Raw genomic sequence first — 24,031 nt, 5'->3', positions numbered from 1 at the left:
TTTCTCTGCAAGACATCACAATTTACAATGTAGGCATTTAGCAGACGCTCTTAATCCAGAGCGATTTACATTAAGCAAGAACAAAAAAAGCATGGGAATACATTTATCATGAAACATGCGTAAGCCAAGGAAGTAACAGTGGAATATCTATATAATGAAACTATAAATATACACTATACATATAAACTATACATATTTACTACTATGCTATACATATGTACTATGGCGTGCTATGACTATATACAATGCAATTATAGTGCTGTCTACATAACATGCTATAAGTCTGTATCAGATGCTATCTAAGAGGTTAGGGTAAGTGCTATGGGCCACATTACTCTATAATAATTATATCTGAACAACCAATATGTCAATTTGAAGCTATGATTCCTTTGCTTTCAAGTCTCACATGACATGGAGAAAAATAAATAGAAATAAAATAATTTAATGACTTATGCCAGCGGTGGGCAACTTTGACGATGGAGAGGGCCACTATATTTCCACACTCACTCCCTAAGCCTAGGGCCATGTATATTACTGTCGTAGCAGTGTGCTATATTATTCGAATTAAAATCTTGAATAATTTTTTGCTCTTTTTGAATTGGAATCCTGAAAATTAACATTTTTACGTAATTTCAAATGCCTTTAATTATACGTGTGTTGAGCAATGAGCTACTCATTTAGACTGAAGTAATTAAAGCGGGTCATGTTTTGCATGTTGTGGAATTGTAAACAGCTGAAACCAATATTATATCAGTGTTCTGATATTAACCTGAAGGCACATTAACCCATTCTGAACGGGAACCTATTTTGGTGTTAGCATCATGTTATGCCATTGAGCTACGAGCTTGTAGATCTGCTATTTTTGAAAAATCGAAGAACGACTGACATTTTTTTAGAATCTGATCTCAGGTCAGAATGGGTTAATCAGACCAGTGTGTGTGTCCTAGTGGAAACCTCGTATGAATCTGATCTCAGGTCAGAATGGGTTAACTGATCTCCGTACCTGACTGGGGCATGGCGTTGGCTACGTTAGCCGCCGCTGAGCGCGGGGTACTTGTCCGCGGTGAACCGCTGCTGGGTGCTCTGCTGGCAGGGTCCTACGAGCAACGAGAACACAACGCTCAACTGAGTTCCACGTTAAAAAAAACAAACACAGGAAGCAGACTGTATACCAAGTTAAAACCCATTCTGGGGGCGGGGGAACCGCCTTTTGGTGTTAGCGTTATGTTATGGTTTTTAGCTATTGAAAAATAGCAGACCTACAAGCTCGTAAGCTTACGAGCTTGTAGGTCTGCTATTTTTTTTTTAAGATCGAAGAACGACTGACACGGAAACATAGCTTTTTCAGAAAACTGTCGTTTGTAGAATCTGATCTCAGGTCAGAATGGGTTTTAAAGACACAATCACTTCTAGAGAGAGAGAGAGAGATATGAATTGAACTGAACTCACCACCGGTCGGCCTGTTGTCGCTGCCGGCTGTTTCGCTAGCAACGACTGAAACGGGAAGACATTTTTAATTACTTTACTTTACTTTATTTGTTCATTTGGACAGGACAATGCATATTAATGGACGTAAATACACCGGATATAGCACAGTTGCTAATTTTCATCCGCAGTCCTCACAGGAAAACGGAAAAACAGACAGTCAAACAGTGGAATACATTTACATAACATTATACATAGGGAACACAGCATGAAAAAATAAATACACCTAAAATAATCATGAATGGTTGCAGCTTTGAAGGTTTTCAAGCAACCCTTTTTTCAGATTGTATTTAAAAGAGGGAAATGTAGCACAATCCCTTTATACGCAGAGGAAGGCCATTCCATGCTACACAGTCCCTTATATTCAGAGGAAGGCCATTCCATGATGCTACACAGTCCCTTATATTCAGAGGAAGGCCATTCCATGATGCTACACAGTCCCTTATATTCAGAGGAAGGCCATTCCATGATGCTACACAGCCCCTTATATTCAGAGGAAGGCCATTCCATGATGCTACACAGCCCCTTATACGCAGAGGATAAGGCCATTCCATGATGCTACACAGTCCCTTATATTCAGAGGAAGGCCATTCCATGATGCTACACAGCCCCTTATACGCAGAGGATAAGGCCATTCCATGATGCTACACAGTCCATTATACGCAGAGGAAGGCCATTCCATGATGCTACACAGTCCCTTATATTCAGAGGAAGGCCATTCCATGATGCTACACAGTCCCTTATATTCAGAGGAAGGCCATTCCATGATGCTACACAGTCCCTTATATTCAGAGGAAGGCCATTCCATGATGCTACACAGCCCCTTATATTCAGAGGAAGGCCATTCCATGATGCTACACAGTCCCTTATACGCAGAGGAAGGCCATTCCATGATGCTACACAGTCCCTTATACGCAGAGGAAGGCCATTCCATGATGCTACACAGTCCCTTATACGCAGAGGAAGGCCATTCCATGATGCTACACAGTCCCTTATACGCAGAGGAAGGCCATTCCATGATGCTACACAGTCCCTTATACGCAGAGGAAGGCCATTCCATGATGCTACACAGCCCCTTATACGCAGAGGAAGGCCATTCCATGATGCTACACAGTCCCTTGTATTCAGAGGAAGGCCATTCCATGATGCTACACAGTCCCTTATATTCAGAGGAAGGCCATTCCATGATGCTACACAGTCCCTTATATTCAGAGGAAGGCCATTCCATGATGCTACACAGTCCCTTATACGCAGAGGAAGGCCATTCCATGATGCTACACAGTCCCTTATATTCAGAGGAAGGCCATTCCATGATGCTACACAGTCCCTTATACGCAGAGGAAGGCCATTCCATGATGCTACACAGTCCCTTATACGCAGAGGAAGGCCATTCCATGATGCTACACAGTCCCTTATATTCAGAGGAAGGCCATTCCATGATGCTACACAGTCCCTTATACGCAGAGGAAGGCCATTCCATGATGCTACACAGTCCCTTATATTCAGAGGAAGGCCATTCCATGAGGCTACACAGTCCCTTATATTCAGAGGAAGGCCATTCCATGATGCTACACAGTCCCTTATACTCAGAGGAAGGCCATTCCATGATGCTACACAGCCCCTTATACGCAGAGGATAAGGCCATTCCATGATGCTACACAGCCCCTTATATTCAGAGGAAGGCCATTCCATGATGCTACACAGTCCCTTATACGCAGAGGAAGGCCATTCCATGATGCTACACAGTCCCTTATACGCAGAGGAAGGCCATTCCATGATGCTACACAGTCCCTTATATTCAGAGGAAGGCCATTCCATGATGCTACACAGTCCCTTATATTCAGAGGAAGGCCATTCCATGATGCTACACAGTCCCTTATATTCAGAGGAAGGCCATTCCATGATGCTACACAGTCCCTTATATTCAGAGGAAGGCCATTCCATGATGCTACACAGTCCCTTATATTCAGAGGAAGGCCATTCCATGATGCTACACAGTCCCTTATATTCAGAGGAAGGCCATTCCATGATGCTACACAGTCCCTTATATTCAGAGGAAGGCCATTCCATGATGCTACACAGTCCCTTATACGCAGAGGAAGGCCATTCCATGATGCTACACAGCCCCTTATACGCAGAGGAAGGCCATTCCATGATGCTACACAGCCCCTTATACGCAGAGGAAGGCCATTCCATGATGCTACACAGTCCCTTATACGCAGAGGAAGGCCATTCCTCACAGACCATGTAGGACCACAACCTGTTTGAAGATTTTAAAGTTATCAAATTAAATTATTATAATAAATGATCATAATAGAAAAAGTGTGTGCGGTTTTTTTGTGCATTTTTTCTTGAATACTTTGAGCCCTGCCTACTGTAGTACGGCACCAGTCTCTGAGTGAAGTAGAATCATCAGATTATAATTATAATAAAAATAATAATTCTGTTCTGTCCGTGTATTTATTTATAGAGGGTATATTATGCGCGTGACATCATCATCATACGCGGAAGTAATGCAGGAACTCCTACTGGCAAAGAAAACTACTTCCTGGCCTTTGATGGTCCATCCATACATCCCAACAGAAGATCACATTAACCCATTTTGGTGTTAGCATCATGTTATGCTTTAGCTATTGAAAAATAGCAGATCTACAAGCTCATATCGCGCCACCGAGCGGCGCTATACGAGCTTGTAGGTCTGCTATTTTTTGAAAAATCAAGGGGCCAGCTAGGCACTCCAACGTTGAAGCGCTGCAGGGCCCTAGTGGTAAGAGGAAGGACTGCAGGGCCCTAGTGGTAAGAGGAAGGACTGCAGGGCCCTAGTGGTAAGAGGAAGGACTGCAGGGCCCTAGTGGTAAGAGGAAGGACTGCAGGGCCCTAGTGGTAAGAGGAAGGACTGCAGGGCCCTAGTGGTAAGAGGAAGGACTGCAGGGCCCTAGTGGTAAGAGGAAGGACTGCAGGGCCCTAGTGGTAAGAGGAAGGACTGCAGGGCCCTAGTGGTAAGAGGAAGGACTGCAGGGCCCTAGTGGTAAGAGGAAGGACTGCAGGGCCCTAGTGGTAAGAGGAAGGACTGCAGGGCCCTAGTGGTAAGAGGAAGGACTGCAGGGCCCTAGTGGTAAGAGGAAGGACTGCAGGGCCCTAGTGGTAAGAGGAAGGACTGCAGGGCCCTAGTGGTAAGAGGAAGGACTGCAGGGCCCTAGTGGTAAGAGGAAGGACTGCAGGCCCCTAGTGGTAAGAGGAAGGACTGCAGGGCCCTAGTGGTAAGAGGAAGGACTGCAGGGCCCTAGTGGTAAGAGGAAGGACTGCAGGCCCCTAGTGGTAAGAGGAAGGACTGCAGGGCCCTAGTGGTAAGAGGAAGGACTGCAGGGCCCTAGTGGTAAGAGGAAGGACTGCAGGGCCCTAGTGGTAAGAGGAAGGACTGCAGGGCCCTAGTGGTAAGAGGAAGGACTGCAGGGCCCTAGTGGTAAGAGGAAGGACTGCAGGGCCCTAGTGGTAAGAGGAAGGACTGCAGGCGGACCCGTGGATTCATGACGAGGAAACCCCCCCCCCCCCCCCCCCCCCGTGCAGCATCTGGGCTTTAACATTGAGCGCTCGGTTGCACTTCCGCATTTGACCTCCAAATTTCGGAGGTCAAATGCGGAAATGCGCCCAAAAAGGCGGAAATAGACGGTCCCTCCGGGTGCTTCAAAACGCCACTGACCAACTTCCACTGACAAATAGCGGAGGGGGCGGAGCTTCACGCCAGATCAGTCTCTATCCTTTTAATACTCTATGGCAGGGTTCCCCAATTCATTTTCCTCAAGGGCCATAATTTGACTATAGCGTACCAGGCTGGGGGCCGAGTCGGCACGCGCGAGGTCGAGGTCTTGCCCTGAAAATTCATATTCAGGGCAAGACCCCATTTGAAAAGGATGCCCAGTTTGACATGCAGAGGCTACTGACCCCCATGTAATGCCATTTATATCTGGGACCCCTCCAAAAGAAAAAGGAAAAAAAAAAAAATTGAAATTCTTCCAGGGGCCACAAGGGGGCGCTCCGCGGGCCGGGTCAGAACCTTCAGTCTCAGGCGAAACAAAATGAACGTCTAACGAGTATTTCCTCACCTGCAATTTAACGAGGAACACCTGGTCGTCTTCAGCCTGGATCTCCTTCTCATGGACAAACTGGTCGGGGGGGGGGGGGGGGGGGGGGTGAGAAAAGACAAACAGAACAAACTCACTTTTACTTCCATCAGTTACATTAATTAAAACAAAATGTTTAACCCATTTTGGGGGCGGGAACCCCTTTTGGTGTTAGCATTGTGTTATGCTTTAGATTTTGAAAAAATAGCAGACCTACAAGCTCGTAGCGCTACGAGCTTGTAGGTCTGCTATTTTTGAAAAATTTAAGAACGACTGACATAGAAACATACCATTTTGACCCGAGATCAGATTCTAAAAATGTCTTTCTGAAAAAGCTATATGTTTCTATGTCAGTCGTTCTTCGATTTTTCAAAAAATAGCAGACCTACAAGCTCATAGCGCGCCACTCGGTGGCGCGCTATGAGCTTGTAGATCTGCTATTTTTCAATAGCTAAAGCATTTGGGGTCCCGCCCCAAAATGGGTTAATAGTAAGAATAAGTTGTGTCTTAGTTGAAGAGGACGGCGTCCGTCCGCACCTTTCTGACCGGCGGCTTGACGATTACTTCCTCGAAACTGTCGTCCGCTTTGAGCGTCTGGAGGTTTTCGTGGAGGATGGCGATCTTCTTCTCGTTGTCCCACCCTGACGGACTGGTAGAGAGAGAGAGAGAGAGAGAGACGGTTAGATGCGTGCACACACACACACACACACACACACACACACACACACACACACACACACACACACACACACTCACACTCGCGCACAGCGAGTCCCTTACATGAAGACGGCGTCTCTCTCCACCACCTGCGCGGGGCAGTGGAAGGGGAGCCCGTAGAGCCGGTGGACCAGGTACTTATACAACACGTCCAGGTTCTTCATCTCCTTCACCGACGTGTAGAGCAGAGACGCCCCGTCTGGAACGCCCGGTCAAGGACTTTAACACATTCTGACCTGAGATCAGATTCATACGAGGTTTCCACTGGACACACACTGGTCTGATTAACCCACTCTGGCCTGAGATCAGATTCTAAAAATGTCAGTCGTTCTTCGATTCTTTAAAAAAATAGCAGACCTACAAGCTCGTAGCGCGCCACTCGGTGGCGCGCTATGAGCTTGTAGATCTGCTATTTTTCAATAGCTAAAGCATAACATGATGCCAACACCAAAATGGGTTCCCGTTCAGAATGGGTTAATAATGTGATCCTGGGCTCTACACACCCTCCGCCAACCTGGGGAGAGCAACGGACTTGAACTCATGCTTCCTTCATGCCTGAGTGTCCAAGTTGCTCCTTTTACACCTGACAGGGGGGGGAGTTTCCCTGGTTGGACGTAGCGCGTGGAAGGAACACGTTATTCCAACCAGTTCCTTTCCCCTCCATCAGGCGCCCCGGCTGGCCAGAGGGAGGCAGTATAGAGACCAGTTCCTTTCCCCTCCATCAGGCGCCCCGGCTGGCCAGAGGGAGGCAGTATAGAGACCAGTTCCTTTCCCCTCCATCAGGCGCCCTGGCTGGCCAGGGGGAGGCAGTATAGAGACCAGTTCCTTTCCCCTCCATCAGGTGCCCCGGCTGGCCAGGGGGAGGCAGTATAGAGACCAGTTCCTTTCCCCTCCATCAGGCGCCCCGGCTGGCCAGGGGGAGGCAGTATAGAGACCAGTTCCTTTCCCCTCCATCAGGCGCCCCGGCTGGCCAGGGGGAGGCTAGTATAGAGACCAGTTCCTTTCCCCTCCATCAGGCGCCCCGGCTGGCCAGGGGGAGGCAGTTTAGAGACCAGGATTACTGCATGTTTTGCAGTAAAGTAAAGTTGTACATGCACAAATTTGTGCATGTACAACTTCCTGGTCTCAACGGCGCATGTTTCTTACCTTCCATGGAGCAACATGGAGCAACATGGCGTCACCCGTACGGTCTTGGACTAAATGTTGACTCAGTAAGACAGCCCTCCCCCTATCCACGAGGAGGAGCAGTGCATTATGGGAATTGTAGTCCAGGAAGAAAGATTATATTATGCTTTAGCTATTGAAATTTTTGAAAAATTCGAAGAACGACTGACATAGAAACATAGCTTTTTATCAGAAAACCGTCAGGATGTAGAAGACATTTTTTATAGAATCTGATCTCAGGTCAGAATGGGTTTTATTAACACTCTCACTGCCACGTCCCCGGGTACCGCCGATACCAGCTGAGAGCAGGCAGCGCCTCCTAGTGGTGTGGTGTTCTGACAGAGACCAGGCAGCGCCCCCTAGTGGCGTGGTGTTCTGACAGAGACCAGGCAGCGCCCCCTAGTGGCGTGGTGTTCTGACAGAGACCAGGCAGCGCCCCCTAGTGGCGTGGTGTTCTGACAGAGACCAGGCAGCGCCCCCTAGTGGTGTGAAGGATACACTGCAGACAGAACTGTCTGATGTGGGCCTGGATGAAGTCCAGGTGTTCGTCTCTGTAGTCGTGTTCCTTCTCCAGCGTGCTGATGGCGTCACACTGGGGACGCACACACACACACACACGCACACACACACACACACACACACACACACACACACACACACACACACACACACGCACACACACACACACACACACACGCACACACACACACACACACACACACGCACACACACACACACACACGCACACACACACACACACACACACACACACGCACACACACACACACACACACACACACACACGCGCACGCACACACACGCGCACGCACGCAAGCACACACACACACACACACACACACACACGCACACACGCGCACGCACGCAAGCACACACACACACGCGCACACACACACACACACACACACACACACACACACACACACACACACACACACACACACACACACACACACACACACACACACACACACACACACACACACACACACACACACACACACACACACACACACACACACACACACACACACACACACACACACACACACACACACACACACACACACACACACACACACACACACACACACACACACAGGGATCATCATCAACAAGCTGGCTTGTGGCGGACATTTATGTTAAAGGACCACTTCACCACTTTTCAACCTATCTTCATAATAATAGTTCCTCACTAATAATCATGATAAAATGGCACGATTTTTTTCTACTCAGTCTTTGTCTCATAGGAGGGGCTGTGTGCAGTTCAGAAACCGTCTTCCAGTGACATCATCATCATTAGGCAGATTCTTTTTTAAACAAGATTTTTTTTACAAAAATGTTTAGATGTTCATTATCGTGAGAACGATGGCTTCCATTTTCGCATTGCAACTTTTCAGGACTAGAAAGCCTGCAGTTTCTATTAGCTTGTATTCCCCATCGATGATGTCACTGGAAGACGGTTTCTGAACTGCCCACAGCCCTCCTATGAGACACAGACCGAGTGGAAATAAATTGCGCTAATTTTTTTCATGATTATTAGTGAGGACCTATTATATGAAGATAGGTTGAAAAGTGGTGAAGTGGTCCTTTAATTCTGTTTAGTAGCCTAAAACGTCAATACGTCTAATTGACGTCTTTGTAACGGATGCCACGGACCTCAAGACGTCTCTCCCTTTGGAATTAAAAATATATATATATATATTTAGAAAATTCCTCTAATCTGGTGTACAGGTGATGACATGCACATTACATGCATAATATAATTACAAATTCTTTCTTTCTTTACAATGGGAGAATTGGCACTCAGAGCCTAAACTGGTGACCACCAGGTGGCGCTGAAAGAGTTTTAAAATGTGATATCAATAGAGCACCGAAGTCCTGACGTAACTCGCTCATCCCTTCCATTCCCCTGGTTCTAAAGTCCTGACGTAACTCACTCATCCCTTCCATTCCCCTGGTTCTAAAGTCCTGACGTAACTCGCTCATCCCTTCCATTCCCCTGGTTCTAAAGTCCTGATGTAACTCGCTCATCCCTTCCATTCCCCTGGTTCTAAAGTCCTGACGTAACTCGCTCATCCCTTCCATTCCCCTGGTTCTAAAGTCCTGACGTAACTCGCTCATCCCTTCCATTCCCCTGGTTCTAAAGTCCTGACGTAACTCGCTCATCCCTTCCATTTCCCTGGTTCTAAAGTCCTGACGTAACTCGCTCATCCCTTCCATTCCCCTGGTTCTAAAGTCCTGATGTAACTCGCTCATCCCTTCCATTCCCCTGGTTCTAAAGTCCTGACGTAACTCGCTCATCCCTTCCATTCCCCTGGTTCTAAAGTCCTGACGTAACTCGCTCATCCCTTCCATTCCCCTGGTTCTAAAGTCCTGACGTAACTCGCTCATCCCTTCCATTCCCCTGGTTCTAAAGTCCTGACGTAACTCGCTCATCCCTTCCATTCCCCTGGTTCTAAAGTCCTGACGTAACTCGCTCATCCCTTCGATTCCCCTGGTTCTAAAGTCCTGACGTAACTCGCTCATCCCTTCGATTCCCCTGGTTCTAAAGTCCTGACGTAACTCGCTCATCCCTTCCATTCCCCTGGTTCTAAAGTCCTGACGTAACTCGCTCATCCCTTCCATTCCCCTGGTTCTAAAGTCCTGACGTAACTCACTCATCCCTTCGATTCCCCTGGTTCTAAAGTCCTGACGTAACTCGCTCATCCCTTCCATTCCCCTGGTTCTAAAGTCCTGACGTAACTCGCTCATCCCTTCGATTCCCCTGGTTCTAAAGTCCTGACGTAACTCGCTCATCCCTTCCATTCCCCTGGTTCTAAAGTCCTGACGTAACTCACTCATCCCTTCGATTCCCCTGGTTCTAAAGTCCTGACGTAACTCGCTCATCCCTTCCATTCCCCTGGTTCTAAAGTCCTGACGTAACTCGCTCATCCCGACGATTCCCCTGGTTCGCAGAAGTAATTTCTCTATGGAGAATAACATGGGGTGATCTTAATATCGTCTACTATAAGCGTTGTGGTCCAAAAATAAACAAGCTGTCTCTGCGTTATTGTCAGGGAGGTGTCTCTGTATCGTTATATTGTCAGGGAGGTGTCTCTGTATCGTTATATTGTCAGGGAGGTGTCTCTGTATCGTTATATTGTCAGGGAGGTGTCTCTGTGTCGTTATATTGTCAGGGAGGTGTCTCTGTATCGTTATATTGTCAGGGAGGTGTCTCTGTATCGTTATATTGTCAGGGAGGTGTCTCTGTGTCGTTATATTGTCAGGGAGGTGTCTCTGTATCGTTATATTGTCAGGGAGGTGTCTCTGTATCGTTATATTGTCAGGGAGGTGTCTCTGTATCGTTATATTGTCAGGGAGGTGTCTCTGTATCGTTATATTGTCAGGGAGGTGTCTCTGTATCGTTATATTGTCAGGGAGGTGTCTCTGTGTCGTTATATTGTCAGGGAGGTGTCTCTGTATCGTTATATTGTCAGGGAGGCGTCTCTGTATCGTTATATTGTCAGGGAGGTGTCTCTGTATCGTTATATTGTCAGGGAGGTGTCTCTGTATCGTTATATTGTCAGGGAGGCGTCTCTGTATCGTTATATTGTCAGGGAGGTCTCTGTATCGTTTGCAACAGTCAGTCACTCATATATGATACAGTCTGCTTCTAGCGAAAATCTAACTAATTCAGCAGCAGTAACATTAGCTTTTTCTCTCAGTCAGTTGATTCTTCATATCCATATGAGTGAAGCGGCCGGGATGACATGTTTATTTTTCAAACACAGTTCTTATATGAGGCGATCTAAAATCGCCTCAATGGGGATTTCAATGCAACTAAACAAATACATGAACCTGGGGACTGACGCCCTCTACTGAAAGTGACGTCAGACTTCGGTGCTCTATAGGTGTTAAATGTAATGAGTCCCAGGATGCAGGGATGGTCTTTTAGAGATGAGTCCCAGGATGCAGGGATGGTCTTTTAGAGATGAGTCCCAGGATGCAGGGATGGTCTTTTAGAAATGAGTCCCAGGATGCAGGGATGGTCTTTTAGAGATGAGTCCCAGGATGCAGGGATGGTCTTTTAGAAATGAGTCCCAGGGACATTTTACGAGTCCCACTTACTTTACGAGAACCACGTTACAGGAGTCATAGTTTGCCATATTTTTTGTGCGTGCGTGAGTGAGTGAGCGAGTGAGTGAGTGCGTGCGTGAATGAGCGAGTGAGTGAATGCGTGAGCGAGTGAATGCGCGTGTGTGTGTGTGTGTGCGTGCGTACCTTGGTGCACACCACCACCATGGGTATTCCCAGGTTCCGTGTGAGCGTGTTGTCTCCCAGAGGAAGGAGAACGCTCTCCTCGTCTTCACTCCTCCTCTGTGGCGTTCCCTCGTCTCCGGGCTCTGCGTACTCCTGGAACTGCCTGACCACTGTGCACACACACACACACACACACACACACACACACACACACACACACACACACACACACACACACACACACACACACACACACACACACACACACACACACACACACACACACACACACACACACACACACACACACACACACACACACACACACACACACACACACACACACACACACACACACACACACACACACACACACGCTCTATGCAGTAGCTATCATTTGAATCTTAGATTTACCATTAGTCGAGTAGTGATATGTATTGACCCGATCCATTCGTTGATTTAATCAATAATTCGAAAAAACAAATGGAAACTAAATGAAAATTAAGCTACACGATGACTAAAACTGAGACTAAATATACTGACAATTTCGTCGACAAATAAAAACTAGACTAAAATTTTAGGAAGGGACTAGTGGACAAGAGATCCAGTATAAGTCATTTTACACTTGGTTGCATGCTGAAAATAGCAGATCTACAAGCTCACAACGCGTCGCAGCGACGCGTTGTGAGCTTGTAGATCGGCTATTTTCAGCAAGTGTAAAAAACACTCATTACGACCGCATCAAGGCCCGCCAAAATACATTTCAGTCGACTGAATCAACTGTAGATTTAGTCGACTAGACTAAACACTACGACATTCCAGGTGACTAAAAATATGACAAAAAACTAAATGAAGTTTCAGTCCAAAGACTAAATGACTAAAAACTTAAAGGTATATTCAGTGATTTCACTCAAAAAACCTTAGGTTTCGTTTTTGGCTGTGGGACCCAGCCTTTCATCCAATCAGGATAGAGAGCCAAAAACGAAACCTAAGGTTTTTTGACCCCCCCAGGGGTTAACTGGGGACAGGGAGGAACTCCTTATATGGTGTCAGCACACTCTATAGTAGGGAGGATTATCACAACAAAACAAAAAAATAAGTGACATTTGAATTAAGTGAAATCACTGAATATACCTTTAAAATAGAAATTTGCTGCCAAAAACAACACAGTTTGGGAGCTCTACGGTGGCGTTCCCCTGGTATCCTATCCTATATATACTCACGCTTGTGCTCCAGCTCGCGCAGCGTCTCGGGCGGTACGCGCAGCTTGTCGATGTGCTCGCGGGCCACGGCGCCCCACTTCTGCAGCGAGTCCAGCGCGTTCCACGGCCGCGCCATGTCCACCGTGAGGACCAGCAGGGTGCCCTCGAGGGAGCCCACGGGCACCGCCACGCCCTGGAGGCCCTTGTGGTACAGGTCGCCGTCCAGCACCCACACGTTGCACCTGGTGTGGTCTGAGGTGTGCAACGCACGCACGCACGCAGGCACGCAGGCACGCACACACACGCACGCACGCACACACGCACGCACGCACGCACACACACACACAGCACAACACAATAATTATAGTTTTTTTCCCGATTTTGTTATCCCACGATTTTGGGAGTGCGAGTGTCAATTATCTAATGTGATCCTAACTGGACTCTACAATCCCTCTGCCAACATGGGGAGAGCGACGGACTTGAACTCATGCTTCCTTCAGTAAATGAGGAGTCCAAGTTGCTCCTTTACACCTGACAGGGGGAGTTTCCCTGGTTGGACGTAGCGCGTGGAAGGAACACGTTATTCCAACCAGTTCCTTTCCCCTCCATCAGGCGCCCCGGCTGGCCAGGGGGAGGCAGTTTATAGAGACCAGGATTACTGCATGTTTTTTGTGAGGAGAACATGCAAACTCCACACAGAAAGGCCCTTTGGCTATTCTGAGTGGCCAAAGAGCATTGACCACGCCTCCTTAAGTTAAGTAATAAGACCTGGTACTTAAGACACGCAAAATACAGCCCAGTGTGTTTACTAATATTGGAGCACACTAGAGCCAAACAGCATGTGAGTCCTGTCAATGTCAATCATGTCATGTTTAGTTGCAAAACTGTTTTTTATTACATTTACAATTAAAGCATGCATGAGTATATAGTACATACTTAGGTTAAAGGTATATTCAGTGATTTCTCTTAATTCAAATATCACTTATTTTTTAGTTTTGTTGTGATAATCCTCTCTACTATAGAGTGTGCTGGCCATATAAGGAGTTCCTCCCTGTCCCCAGTTAACCCCTGGGGGTCCCCTTAGGTTTCGTTTTTGGCTCTGTATCCTGATTGGATGAAAGGCTTTGGGTCCCAGCCAAAAACGAAACCTAAGGTTTTTTGAGTGAAATCACTGAATATACCTTTAACCTACTACTTAGGTTTGTATTGAGATGCCCATATGATACCCACCACTGCCTCATGTACAAATCACTCAATTGGCTGCAGCCTAAATCAAGACAAGGCAACTACACTGGTATCTCTTCACTTATAAATGCATGTCTTTTAGATGCCCTGCTTACTTAAAACAGTACCTGACTCAGTCTACCTCATCCTATCCACTGAGACATCTACAATACCCTAGCCTCGATACCCAGGCTTTCATTTCGTCTGCACGAAAGATGAAAGCCTGGAAAAAGCCGTGGGCTGAACCAGTCTAAAAGTGGGAGTCAACCCTTCCGGGTGGGCGTCGCTCTAAATGAAGTGACGTGGCCCAGGCCGTAGCGTAACGGTCTGGGCACCGGACTGGTAATCCAGTCGCAGTGTGCCGCGGGTTCGACTCCCGGACCCGACACGGCCTTTACTGCATGTCATCCCCCCATCTCTCTCCCGTTTCCTGTCAGCCTACTGTCTGTCCCTTCAAAAATCAATAAAAGGCGTAAGCCGCAAAAAAAAAAAAAAACTAAAAAAAAAAAAAAAAATGAAGTGACGTAGCGCTGCACTAGGGGGGAGAGGAGGGGCCGGGGGTGACGGACAGATCGATGAGATCCAATCAGGGTGCGCGCATTTCTGAGGCGCGACCCGCCCCTCTAGACCAGAAATGTCTCTGCTTAGGTCAGGCTAACAATACCCTTACTTTATCCCCCAAAATCTCCAATGTGGTTGGGCGGAGGTCTTTCTCCTACAAAGCCCCATTCGATTGGAACCTCCCTCTAGATCTTAGATCCATCTCCTCATATAGTAGCTTCAGGACCTTCCTTACATTCACATCTAGACTCAACTTGTCTATGCTTCTAACCTGACTGTAACCTTTTATGACCCTGAGATATCTGCGCTGTGACCTTATCTACACTGTGTATTATGTGGTGGTTGGTGGTGTGTAGGTGGAAGATGTGGTGAGCAAACTATTTGTGTATACTGTATATGTATGTATTTGTATATCTGTTTGTATCTGTGTACTGCATATTTTGTGTATTTGTGTACAGTATGCTTTTCTGTATTTTGTCTGTTTATGGGTCCCTCTTGAAAATGAGATGCTGCATCATTCTCAAGGGGCTGTCCCTTCAATAAAAATCTGAAAAATCCGAAATCTAAAGTTACAATTGACATTTTGTCTATACCTCCTGAGCCACAGTCGCCCCCGCCACGATCCATTGTGTGCATGCTTGATATTAGCACAGTGTTAAAAAAGCAATTTAAGTACATTAGCTGCCTCTGAAGAGCTGGAGAACAACACTGTAACAATCAATCAATATCTCTCTCCACCTCTCCTGCGCACAAACACGCACACATAGAATTCCCTCCCCTATGCGTCGTCGGCTCCAGTTCTGTGTCGCATATCAACAATTTGTCACTTTTATTTGACTAAGAACAAATCAGCCTTATTGTGTACAGTTCGGGGGGGGGGGGGGGGACATCGCTCAGTCGCTATGGTTACCGTCAATGTCGTCGTCATGTACGCTGAAGTAGAGGTATTCTAGGCCACGCCCCTTCATGTACTCTTCGATCCCTTGCAGCTTAGCAACAAGCGTGGTTTTCCCCGAGCCGACTTCACCTGCAGACACAAACACACATGAAATGGTAAATACGAGTGTGTTTATATAGAGCCTTTATCCAAGGGGCTTTACAGTTTACATGTAGATACATGTGCAATACACATTCTAAAACGGGTAGTCCCAATACTTCATTCTGATTGGCTGGTTACCGTCACGTGACCGGTGTAAATTTCACCGGTAACCCACTCCTTCAATCACTTTGTATCATCCTGCAGCCTTGTAGCTGAACTGGGGAAGGGGAGCGCTTGATTGCTTTACAAACACATGCCGTGCGGGCGTCTAAGCACCGCCCGGCTCATATGACTGTGAATGTGTGGCTCCAGGCAGCCCCGTAAATACATCAAGCGCTATTCTCCCGTCACATAGGCTACTTACGGAGCAAAACAAGGAAGTGTTGTGGCTCTGGCTCGCTCGCTCTGGTGGCACAAAGCGTAGATACTTTTGTGAATTTAATAGTTTTATTAGGATAATATTATTATTATGTTTGTAACCGTTTTAGAAAAGCAATAAGCCACTCGAGGCCCCAGCTTACCGGGTATTTTACACTGGCTGGGGGGTAGAAGACCCTCCGCTTCGCGTCGGGTCCACCTACGCCCCCAGGCAGTGTAAAATACCCGGTAAGCTGAGACCTCTCGTGGCTTATTGCTTAATTCACCCATTCATTCATACACCGATAACAGAGGAAACCAGCGGTTTCAGGCAGCGCTGGCAGAACGGTTTGCGAAGCGGTCTTGATATCGGAAGGTCGCTAGTTCGAATCCCCGGACCGGCACGGTAAAAAATGACCACCGCTGAAGTGCCCTTGGACAAGGCATTGAACCTCTACCATGAAATGTTCTATGAGCAGGGCCTGGCTGTAAACAAGTTATTGAGCTTAGTCCAGTTACCCTGGGTAAACATAGTACCTTTCCTTTCCTTAGTCCAGTTACCCTGCTGGGTAAACATAGTACCTTTCCTTTCCTTAGTCCAGTTACCCTGCTGGGTAAACATAGTACCTTTCCTTTCCTTAGTCCAGTTACCCTGGGTAAACATAGTACCTTTCCTTTCCTTAGTCCAGTTACCCTGGGTAAACATAGTACCTTTCCTTTCCTTAGTCCAGTTACCCTGGGTAAACATAGTACCTTTCCTTTCCTTAGTCCAGTTACCCTGGGTAAACATAGTACCTTTCCTTTCCTTAGTCCAGTTACCCTGGGTAAACATAGTACCTTTCCTTTCCTTAGTCCAGTTACCCTGGGTAAACATAGTACCTTTCCTTTCCTTAGTCCAGTTACCCTGGGTAAACATAGTACCTTACCTTACCTTAGTCCAGTTACCCTGGGTAAACATAGTACCTTTCCTTTCCTTAGTCCAGTTACCCTGGGTAAACATAGTACCTTTCATTTCCTTAGTCCAGTTACCCTGGGTAAACATAGTACCTTTCCTTTCCTTAGTCCAGTTACCCTGGGTAAACATAGTACCTTTCCTTTCCTTAGTCCAGTTACCCTGGGTAAACATAGTACCTTTCCTTTCCTTAGTCCAGTTACCCTGGGTAAACATAGTACCTTTCCTTTCCTTAGTCCAGTTACCCTGGGTAAACATAGTTCCTTTCCTTTCCTTAGTCCAGTTACCCTGGGTAAAAATAGTACCTTTCCTTTCCTTAGTCCAGTTACCCTGGGTACACATATACCTTTCCTATCCTTAGTCCAGTTACCCTGGGTAAACATAGTACCTTTCCTTACCTTTCCTTTGCTCAAGGACACTTCCGACACTAACTCTGGGGGAGCCCACAGGGATTGAACTGGCAACCTTGCGGTTACCATCCGGCCACTCTACCCCTGAGTCACAGCGCTTAACCTATTCTGGGCGGGAACCCTTTTTGGTGTTGTAAGCATTATGTTATGCTTTAGGTTTTTTTTTTAAATAGCAGATCTACAAGCTCATAGCGTAGCCCAGAGTGCCGCGCTATGAGCTTGTAGGTCTGCGATTTTTGAAAAAACGTGAAAATGTGGCACAAATCATTGAATGTATATTATCTCAGAGCGTTTTAAACTCAAATCTTTACTTCTGGGGGGGGCGGGGGTCCCTAAAACAACATATTTTCAGACAATGTCTGTGTTTACACAAACCCTCAAAGCTGGACATAAAGTGTTGAGCAATCAACGTATGTTACATTTTAAAACTCCACATTATAGGAACCATGTGTGCACTAAGCTGTATTAGTTTGTATTTTTCAATAGATATGTTTTAATCAAGTTCATACAAAATAAATTATAAATATTTATTTTTTTATCATTTGTGAATCAATTCAATTTTCTACCCCTAAAGTAAACGAGGATATATATATATATATATATATATTAGGGCTGCGAATCTTTAGGTGTCCCACGATTCGATTCGATTCCGATTCTTGGGGTGACGATTCGATTCAAAAACGATCTTTTCGATTTTTCCGATTCTCGATTCAAAAAAGATTTTTTTCCGATTCTAAAGCAGTTTTTTATTTTTATTAAAAACAAATTAAATAGAATTTTAGCATGATCTACTCCAGTCTTCTGGCATGAAAGCAGAGTACATTTAGTAAAAAGCTTGTATAATTGTAAAGGTTTTATCAACTGAATGATTTAAACACACAAAGGTTAAATCCAAGAGTAAGAACATGTCTCATTTATTTAGCTTGCACAAATTTGAACCAGTACAAAAGTTACAAAATCTCTTCTCACTCAATACCAGAACAATACATTAGTATTAAATCAGGTGTAAAATAAATACAATTGGCAGGCTTAGCTTAGCTGGTAGTAAATGCACTATGCAGAAACCCAGGCCATAATGCATTGCATGCACAGGTAGTACCTGTGCATGTTTTGTTTTTTATTCTTTTTGCACAAATGTACAGGTACAGGTACATTTGTGCAAAAAAAAAAAAAAAAAGAAAAGAAAAAGAAAATCGATTTTTGGAAAATGAGAATCGATTCTGACGGCATTAGAATCGCGATTCTAACTCGAATCGATTTTTTTTTGACAGCCCTAATATATATATATATATACTGTATATACACACACACACACACACACACACACACTACAGTGCACACGAGTGCACATCCGTGGCTACAGGGTCAGCACTGTACCGACTTAGCGCGCAGATTTCCAGTGACTTAATAATTAATTAGGCGGGCGATAGATCAGAGGCTATTAAGGTCCAATCTATCATAGATATGAAAGCAGCAAAAGTCAGACATGATGAAACACATCTATGGACTAGCCTCCCGATCCGAGGCTAATGCTACGCTACAGCACAGGAAGAGGAGTCCCCTGTTGTTACATAACACGTTAACACATTCTGACCTGAGATCAGATTCACACGAGGTTTCCACTGGACACACACTGGTCTGATGAACCCATTCTGACCTGAGATCAGATTCTAAAAATGTCAGTCGTTCTTCGATTTTTCAAAAAATAGCAGACCTACAAGCTCGTAGCGCGCCACTCGGTGGCGCGATATGAGCTTGTAGATCTGCTATTTTTCAATAGCTAAAGCATGACATGATGCTGACACCAAAATGGGTGCCCGGTCAGAATGGGTTAACACATCATCGTTCCCCTCTGCTCAGTGGCGTGCACAGACATTTAGAGGGGCAGGACGGTGCTCAAGTGAAAGAAAGGGGCACCTTGTGCAGCACATTTTGGGGCGGGAACCCATTTTGGTGCTTTAGCTATTGCAAAAAAAAGCAGATCTACAAGCTCATAGCCCAACACTGTATTATATTGATGTTGGCACCATTAGGAGAGACAACAGGCAAACTAGACTAAAATGTTGATGTTAGGAAGGGACTAGTAGACAAGAGATACCCAGTATGAGTCATTTTACACTTGGTTGCATGCTGAAAATAGCTGATCTACAAGCTCACAACGCGTCGCGCTGAGAAGCGCTGTGAGCTGGTAGATGTGTAAAATCGGTCATGTCGACGGCATCAAGGCTAAATACATTTTAGTTGACTTGATCCACTGTAGATTTAGTAGTCTGAAGTGAGTGGTACTGTACTGTACTGTACTGTACTGTACTGTACTGTACTGTACTGTACTGTACTGTACTGTACTGTACTGTACTGTACTGTACAAACCCTCCACCCTGGCCTGTGTGTGTCTGTGTGTTAGGCTGTGCAACAGTGACACTTGGTGGTGCACAAACGCTACAACGCTATTTTCGTGCTTGGACACAGGGGCAGACCCAGGGACACAGGGACAGACCCAGGGACACACATATCTGTCTATAGGAGTGGTTGCACCACTCAAAAAAATTATAATAATAATAATACGATCTTTTCCTCCCGATTCCGATCTTTTGAAAATCATGTGATCGGGTCGGGACAACTGTAGCCCGGCCAAAGGTCCAGCATGTATGCTTTAGATATTGAAAAATAGCAGATCTACAAGCTCGTAGCGCGCCACCGAGTGGCGCGCTATGAGCTTGTAGATCTGCTATTTTAGAAAAATCAAAGAACGACTGACATTTTTAGAATCTGATCTCAGGTCAGAATGGGTTAATCAGACCAGTGTGTGTCCAGTGGAAACCTCGTATGAATCTGATCTCAGGTCAGAATGGGATAAGACACAGAAAGACATGCCCTGCACCATGACAGAATGATGCTGACAGTGGGGGGTGGGGTTGGGGGGGGTGGGGTGTAGAGTTCCATGCATTAGTAACGCAGGCGCCTGCTGTGGTTCTGACTCTTACAGACAGAGACAGACAGGCCCAACATGGCCTCATGGCCAGGCGGTTCTGACTCTTACAGACAGAGACAGACAGACCCAACATGGCCTGGCCAGGCGGTTCTGATTCTTACAGACAGAGACAGACAGACCCAACATGGCCTGGCCAGGCGGTTCTGACTCTCACAGACAGAGACAGACAGACCCAACATGGCCTGGCTAGGCGCCTGCTGTGGTTCTGATTCTCACAGACAGAGACAGACAGACCCAAAATGGCCTGGCTAGGCGCCTGCTGTGGTTCTGATTCTCACAGACAGAGACAGACAGACCCAACATGGCCTGGCTAGGCGCCTGCTGTGGTTCTGATTCTCACAGACAGAGACAGACAGACCCAACATGTCCTGGCTAGGCGCCTGCTGTGGTTCTGATTCTTACAGACAGAGACAGACAGACCCAACATGGTCTGTCTAGGCGCCTGCTGTGGTTCTGATTCTTACAGACAGAGACAGACAGACCCAACATGGCCTGGCCAGGCGGTTCTGACTCTTACAGACAGAGACAGACAGACCCAACATGGCCTGGCTAGGCGCCTGCTGTGGTTCTGATTCTTACAGACAGAGACAGACAGACCCAACATGGCCTGGCCAGGCGGTTCTGACTCTTACAGACAGAGACAGACAGACCCAACATGGCCTGGCTAGGCGCCTGCTGTGGTTCTGATTCTCACAGACAGAGACAGACAGACCCAACATGGCCTGGCTAGGCGCCTGCTGTGGTTCTGATTCTCACAGACAGAGACAGACAGACCCAACATGGCCTATAGGCGCCTGCTGTGGTTCTGATTCTCACAGACAGAGACAGACAGACCCAACATGGCCTGGCTAGGCGCCTGCTGTGGTTCTGATTCTCACAGACAGAGACAGACAGACCCAACATGTCCTGGCTAGGCGCCTGCTGTGGTTCTGATTCTCACAGACAGAGACAGACAGACCCAACATGGCCTGGCTAGGCGCCTGCTGTGGTTCTGGTTCTTACAGACAGACAGACCCAACATGGCCTGGCCAGGCGGTTCTGACTCTTACAGACAGAGACAGACAGACCCAACATGGCCTGGCTAGGCGCCTGCTGTGGTTCTGATTCTTACAGACAGAGACAGACAGACCCAACATGGCCTGGCCCTAAAAACAAATATATATTTTTGACATCTGCCACTTTAAATAATAAGGTGACTTGATTGATTGACATCAAAAGGGCCTATGTTGTCAGCTCAACCCACAATGCAATATTCTGTTTTCAAGAGTGTTGTGCTGTGCACAAAAATCTCGGTAGCATTACAAATTAAATAAATACTTTATAAATAAACCTCGGTAGCATTACAAATTAAATAAATACTTTCTGAAAAGTCTAATGAGGAAAATGAACGCCCAAGCATGCAGGGGACACCCCCCCCCCCACACACACACACACACTTTGAGAACCAATGTTAATATAGACAAACAAATATAAACAAATAATAATAATTCAATTCATTTATAGAAATAAAATGTCAAAGTCAGGGAACGCAACGCAATAATATCCACCTCTCAGCCTCACCACCACAACCACCACCACCTCCACACATCACATCTATAACACGCGGAAGCATGCATGCAGCAGCACATGCATCATAATTCATAAAGCACACATGCAGTGGCTAGAATGACTTGCACTGTTTCAAAGCAGCAGTAGCAGCAGCAGCCATGCAGGGCAGGGCAGGGCCTATAGCCTAGGCTAACACAACACAACAAGACAAGACAGAAGAGGAAGAGGAGGAGGAGGAGGAGGCTGCCCTCCCTGTGTGTGTGCGTGGATGGATGGATGGACGCTATCATCATACAATGCACCTGTCCGTCCCCCGGCAGCCCCAGTGTATATATATCCATGGAGCTGCTTCTTATAGAGAAGGCTTCAAGCCTTGTGTTATCTTTATCAGACAGTCCACCCACCCACCCAATGCAGGCTGGGAAAACAGAAGCACACACACACCGTCACAGCCTCATGGGCGTGAGGGAGGGAGGCTCAGGCAGAGCTGCATCATGGCAGAGACCCCACCGCCGACCCAAGCTTGAATCACACGCTTCCGTTAGCAATATGAACAACAACACATGATCAGGCTAATGCTGATCGCCATGCTATAGTGTATACTATAATTATTATGTTTATGGAGGCTATAGTCGGCAGAGAAGACAGTATATATAGCAACAACAACAACAACAACAACATCAGTTAAGAGACAGACATCCATGATGAGACAACGGGGAGAGAGAGAGAGAGAGAGAGAGAACCCACCCATGACCAGGACATTTTTCCCGGACGGTAGCTTCGACCTGGAATGGGTCGATACTTCACTGAGGATGGTGGACCTGCAGAAAATAAAAAATAACCCACAACACGTCAACATAAACACAACACTCCTTTTTGTCAGAACACAAGAGCTATATATATATATATTAATAGCTTATATATCATTCATTAACCCATTCTGACCTGAGATCAGATTCTAGAAAACGTCTTCTACATCCTGACAGTTTTCTGATAAAAGCTATGTTTCTATGTCAGTCGTTCTTCGATTTTTCAAAAAATAGCAGACCTACAAGCTCATAGCGCGCCACTCGGTGGCGCGCTATGAGCTTGTAGATCTGCTATTTTTCAATAGCTATAAAGCATAACATGATGCTAACACCAAAAGGGGTTCCCGAACAAAATGGGTTTTAAACAAATCGACCGGAGAGACATGCAGTGACCATGCAGGCTTGCTTTGTCACCACCAGGCAGGCTGCAGTCAGAGGCATAGCTATGCTGCTACCCTGTTTGAGCTAAACCTATAGCCTTCTGTTCGGGACAGCCTGCCTTGCTTAAACCTTTTCTGTATTTTATAGCGACGTCCCAAATACAGAAAAGGCTATAAAGCAAAGCAAAACAAAAGGTGTGTCGGAAAGGGGGCTATATATATATATATAATTATATTATATAAAAACACAACAGTCCAGGCTGCTATATAGACCCCCTTTTAGCTCAAAGCTAGCTGTCAAACCATCCTCTCCTCTCTCTCTCTCCACAATGAATTGATTGAAATATTTATTAACAGTTTGTAGAAATTACAGTACATTTCAAAGCACAAACTCAATACAGATCGACTGTTATAACTGTGAGTGGACGACCCAATCAAGCATTACACTTGTTTACAACAGGGTCCCACGTACATTGTTCAATTCATCAAAAAAAACCGCTACCCTGCTGGCTCTGCTGCAGCCCTCCTTAGAATAAACCTTTAGAATAAAACAACACCCGCGTCTTTCCCGCGAGGGATCGAACCCCCCTCTCCCCGTGGATCACCCCCCCTCCCCACGGTACCATAGGTTCTGTCCGTCCTCGTCGTCCGGGTTGTGGTGGTTCTGGTTGTCCAGCTTGTTGTGATTACTGGGTCCTGTGGCGGTGGTGCTGCTGCTGGAGGATAATAACGCAGTGCTACTCCGCCCTGACGTCGCCATGTTTCTCTCAACCAGCCGCCTCCCTGAGTCCAGCCGAGCCGAGCCGAGCC

The 24,031-nt window shown here is 46.4% G+C and overlaps 1 pseudogene across 1 annotated transcript in view; it reads right to left on the bottom strand.

The window, feature by feature from the left end:
* Positions 1-24,031, bottom strand: part of LOC310874685 (cytoplasmic dynein 1 light intermediate chain 1-like) — a 27,724-nt pseudogene extending 3,693 nt beyond the window's left edge. Inside the window, exons 1-11 of the transcript XR_014571047.1 lie at positions 23,845-24,031; positions 22,780-22,853; positions 15,645-15,761; positions 12,971-13,201; positions 11,769-11,917; positions 7,986-8,079; positions 6,387-6,522; positions 6,144-6,255; positions 5,589-5,648; positions 1,450-1,494; positions 1,004-1,097 (exon numbers count right to left, since the gene is read on the bottom strand). The product of XR_014571047.1 is annotated as a cytoplasmic dynein 1 light intermediate chain 1-like (transcript). The remainder of the gene's footprint in view (positions 1-1,003; positions 1,098-1,449; positions 1,495-5,588; positions 5,649-6,143; positions 6,256-6,386; positions 6,523-7,985; positions 8,080-11,768; positions 11,918-12,970; positions 13,202-15,644; positions 15,762-22,779; positions 22,854-23,844) is intronic.

The sequence above is a fragment of the Protomyctophum parallelum genome (genome assembly GCF_964188405.1).
Source record: "Protomyctophum parallelum genome assembly, chromosome: 1".
Lineage (NCBI taxonomy): Eukaryota > Metazoa > Chordata > Actinopteri > Myctophiformes > Myctophidae > Protomyctophum > Protomyctophum parallelum.
Note: the sequence above shows the minus strand (reverse complement) of the source record. Positions and strands in the feature narration are given on the sequence as shown.